The sequence below is a fragment of the Dendropsophus ebraccatus genome, chromosome 11 (genome assembly GCF_027789765.1).
Source record: "Dendropsophus ebraccatus isolate aDenEbr1 chromosome 11, aDenEbr1.pat, whole genome shotgun sequence".
NCBI lineage: Eukaryota > Metazoa > Chordata > Amphibia > Anura > Hylidae > Dendropsophus > Dendropsophus ebraccatus.
In genome coordinates this window covers 58,648,028-58,653,369 of record NC_091464.1, presented here as the reverse complement: position 1 = coordinate 58,653,369, position 5,342 = coordinate 58,648,028, and positions in this window count along the sequence as shown.

Genomic DNA, 5,342 nt, shown 5'->3' with positions numbered 1-5,342 from the left:
CATCTTGCAGGAACTGCTGACAGACTCCAGCCACATGAGGTCTAGCATTGTCCTGCATTAGGAGGAACCCAGGGCCAACTGCACCAGTATATGGTCTCACAAGGGGTCTAAGGATTAGAGATGAGCAAACCTGCCGAGGTACGGGTTCGTATGAACCTGAACTCTCGGCGTCTGATTCCCGCTGTCTGTCCGCTCTGTGGAGAGGGTGGATACAGCCTGAGGACCGCCTGGAAAACTGGGATACAGCCATAGCCATAGGCTGTATCCCAGTTTTCTAGGCGGTCCTCAGGCTGTATCCTTCCTCTCCACGGAGCGGCCAGACAGCGGGAATCAGACACCGAGAGTTCAGGTTCATACGAACCCGTACCTCGGCCGCTTCGCTCATCCCTACTGAGGATCTCATCTCAGTATCTAATGGTAGTCAAGCTGTGCGGCCCTCCAAAGAAATGCCGCCCCACACCATTACTTACCCACTGCCAAACCGGTCATGTTCAAAGATGTTGCAGGCAGCAGATCGCTCTTAACGGCGTCTCCAGACTCTGACATGTCTGTTATGTGCTCAGTGTGAACCTGCTTTCATCTGTTAAGAGCGCAGGGCGCCAGGGGCAAATTTGCCAATCCTGGTGTTTTCTGGCAAATGCCAAGCGTCCTGCACAGTGTTGGACTGTGAGCACAACCCAATATGTGAATGTTGGGACTTCATACCATCCTCATGGAGTCTGTTTCTAACCATCTGTGCAGACACATGCACATTTGTTGCCTGCTGGAGGTCATTTTGCAGGACTCTGGCAATGCTCCTCCTGTTCCTCCTTGCACAAAGGTGGAAGTAGTGGTCCTGCTGCTGGGTTGTTGCCCTCCTACAGCCTCCTCCACATCTCCTGGTGTATTGACCTATCTCCTGGTAGCGCCTCCAGCCTCTGGACACTATGCTGACAGACATAGCAAACCTTCTTGCTAAAGCTCGCATTGATGTGCCATCCTGGATGAGCTGCACTACCTGAGCCACTTGTGTGAGTTGTAGAGTCCGTCTCATCCTACGAGTGTGAAAGCACCAGCAACATTCAAAAGTGACCAAAACATCAGCCAGAAAGCATAGGTACTGAGTGGTCTGTAGTCCCCACCTGCAGGACCACTCCTTTATTGAGTGTGTCCTGCTAATTGCCAAAAAATTTCTACCTGTTGTCTATTCCGTTTGCACAACAACATGTGACATTGATTGTCAATCCATGTTTCTTCCTAAGTGGGCAGGTTGATTTCACAAAAGTTTGATTTACTTGGAGTTATATTTTGTTGTTTAATGGTGCGTTTACACAGACAGATTTATCTGACAGATCTTTAAAGCCAAAGCCAGGAACAGACTGTAATCAGGGATCAGGTCATATAGGAAAGACTGGGATCTCTCCTCTTTTCTAATCCATTACTGGCTTTGGCTTCCAAAATCTGTCAGATAAATCTCTCTGTGTAAACGCACCTTCATGCCCCTATTCCACGAGTCGTTTGTAGGAGCAAACGAGCGCTATTAGCGCTCGTTTGCTCCTCGTTCCCCGCTCGCTGCCGCCGCTATTCAACGCGGCGTCAGCGAGCGGGTGAGTGCGGGAGGGGCGGCGGGGAGCTGCGGGGGGGGCTGCCCGGGGGATCGCTGATCGTCCGGGCAGCCCATAGGATATAGCAGCATCTGCTGCCGACGGTCCTATTCAACGGAGCGACGGCAGCAGATCGCTGCTATATCAGTCGCTTGTTTTTCAACATGTTGAAAAACAAGCGACTGCAACGATCAGCCGACATGAACGATGTCGGCTGATCGTTGCACTCTATTCCACGGGACGAATATCGTTCGTAGCGGCCGTTATCGGCCGAATACGAACGATATTGCTCCTCTAAACGACCCGTGGAATAGGGCCTTCAGGGTCCATTTACACAGAAAGATTATCTGACAGATTATCTGCCAAACATTTGAAGCCAAAGCCAGAAACGGACTATAAACAGAGATCAGGTCATAAAGGAAAGCCTGAGATTTCATCTCTTTTGAAATCCATTCCTGGCTTTGGCTTCATATCTTTGGCAGATAATCTGTCAGATAATCTTTCTGTGTAAATGGACCCTAAGGGCTTTCCTTTATGACCTGGTCTCTGTTTATAGTCTGTTGTTCCTTGTTTTGACTTCAAATCTTTGGCACATAATCTTTCTGTGTAAAAGGGCCCTTAGTGTTCCCTTTATTTATATATATATATATATATATATATATATATATATAAATATATATATATATATATATATATATATGGAAGGGCTAATGGTAGAAAATATTGCTTGTTGCTTTATACGTCACTTTTCTGATATTTCCTGATATCACTTCTCAAAAGTTGGAAAGTCAGGAAATGGACCCTGACATGGACTTTCATGTGTGTTCATAGAGAGGGTTACAAATAATTCAGTAATCTGCCACATCCTTATAGATGCCGGTGTATGGATGGTGGTGGCCTCAGAAAACCCCAGAAGTCACCTCTAGAACAGGTGATTACCAGTGAAATCCCCTTGTATGAACAAAAATAGAAAACCCCATACAGGGACCCGGGGCAGCAGGTCCGGACTGTCTATAGAAAGGAATTCTTCTTCAGGATGTGATATATATAGTAACAAGATGCTGTATACTGTACAGGGCGCACACAGCACACACAGCACTTCAAACCTGACACTTTGTTACAGTGTATCAGTGCAGGTACAGTATATGTCAGCAGCTTACAGAGCATTGTCTACACTGGATACTACTGGAGAGAACACACAGCTGTGAGATGTTGATAAAGTAGCAGTTTACAGGGAGGCAAATACATTATGTATATACAGTGGTACCTTGGTTTAAGAGTAACTTGGATTGAGAGCGTTTTGCTCACAGCTTTTCAAAATTGTAACTTGGTTTAAGAGCATTGCTTTGGTTTAAGAGCTCACTGTGCTGGGTGGGGAGGGGAGTGGGGGAGGGGCATGGCCGGCAGAAGGTGGTCTACAGCTCTGTACTCTGACCCAGGAAGTCTCCCTCACCTTCCAAATCATAGCAGATCTGTCAGCCCTTGTGTTTCCTATCCTCTCCATTCCTGCTATAATGTGCCTGCACTCACACTCAGCTATACACACTGTTGCTATAATGTGCCTGCACTTACACCTAGCTATTCACACTGCTGTATAGAGAAGTTTCTATCACTGTCCTTCTGCACAGCTCTGTGATTCTCACTTCCTGATTGGTCCATGCTGAACACCCCCCCTCCCCCATTGCTGTCATGTGACCACGCAGACTTGACAGCAGCCCTGCTTCTCTATTGTAGCCTGTTTTACTAAGCTAGTACATTATGTTGAGCTGCATCCCCATCCTGTAGCTACAAATTGCTGTTTCTCCAGGTTTATGCACTTACTATACACTTACTATTTGCTTTGGTATAAAAGTGGATTTGGATTACAAGCACGGTCCCGGAACGAAGTATGCTCGAAATCCAAGGCACCACACTATATATATTTATTTATTTATTTATAGCTTTATTTATATAAGAACTCCGTTGCACCATAGTCATCCTGGTGCAGAACCTCATAATACACCACAGCCGTTGCAGAACCTCATCATACACCACAGCTGCTGCAGAACATCATTATACACATCCCAGCTGCTGCAGAACCTCATCATACACACCTCAGCTGCTGCAGAACATCATACACACCTCAGCTGCTGCAGAACATCATACACCTCAGCTGCTGCAGAACATCATAATACACCTCAGCTGCTGCGGAACATCATAATACATCTCAGCTGCTGCGGAACATCATCACACACAACTCGGCTACTATTTACCATCCATCACCTCTAGCAACGTGCGTGAGAAGTATCATAGCTGCATGTGTATGTGACGTTACATTACTGGGTAAATAATGGCAGAGCTGTCACTTGTAGCTACAGGCTGTTTGAGGTGACAGTACACAGAGAATGATGCAAGACATGAAAGAATGGTCTGCTGGGATAGAGAGACAGTCAGTATGTGGCCACGCCCACTGCCAGGTTACACCACCCCTGCGGCATTATATACCTTTAGCAGTCCTGCCCTCCATAGAGCCTATAGAAGCTGTAGGGGCCACATAGGTAATACGGGCAGTATGTGGCTCAAGGCTTCTATTACAGCTAGAGCAGGTGCCATGCTTGTGTATTGCATAAAACAGGTCAAGGGTCAGGGTTTATCCAGTACGATATCTGCCACTGTTCACATCATACTGGACACACTGTCCAGGGTTAGAAAAATATGGCTACCCCCAGATCCACCCTCTGGATGACACGTGTCAAACTCAGGCCCTCAAGCGGTTACACATCTACAATTCCCATCATACCTGGGCAACCATGTCCAGGCATGATGGCAATTGTATTTTGCAACAGCTGGAGGGCCTGAGTTTGACACCTCTGCTCTGGATGATATCATGGTGTAAAAGAGCTTGTGATCAGCTGATCTGGCCGTTCTAACCAGCAGGAAAATCGGACATCGACAGGACATCTAATAGCTAGGGGTTGTCTGACAGCTGATTGTTGGAAAGAGCCATATGACTGATCTTTTTAAAGTCACTATAAACCAGTGTCAATCACAAGATGTATGTTCATGTACAGATCTAATATGGCTCTTGCCTATTGCCAATTTACTTTTCACCTAGTAGGAGTCACCACTTTTGGCTGAGGTTTGAGACTCTCCTGCTGCCCCCTTGTGGCTACTGTTGTCATTTTGCATAAAAACCAATAAAGTATCTTACTGACATCTAGTGGTCATTGTAGTTATCACACTCACTCCTGAAGAGAAACATTCTGCTGTATTACAGGGATAAGAAACCTGCGGCCCTCCAACTGTCCAGGCATGACTGGAATTTTAGTTTTGCAACAGTTAGAGGGCCGTAGGATCCCCTTTCCATATATTCTGTAGGAGACAAATTCTTGTTACTCCAGTATGAAGCTCTCTCTGAACATTCAGATGCCCAGCGGGATTACACTACTTACAATACACACTTCAGATTGTTATAATATGCCCTTGAGGAGCCCCTAGCTGGCATAGGGAGTCTCAAAGGCCAAGGATGGGGAACCTTTGGTCCTCCAGCTGTTGCAAAAATACAATTCCCATCATGCCTGGACAGCCAAAGGTAAAAATTGTAGTATTGCAACAGCTGGAGGGCTGAAGGTTCCCCATCCCTATCAGTCGTATGCCATACAATGCTCCCTGGGAAAGAATATGCAAATAAACATACCTGAAGGAGCTGGCCCTCTAGCACCTCCTATTGGAGGTATCTGGAAGGAAATCAGACTGTATAAAAAGATACCAGGATGCACT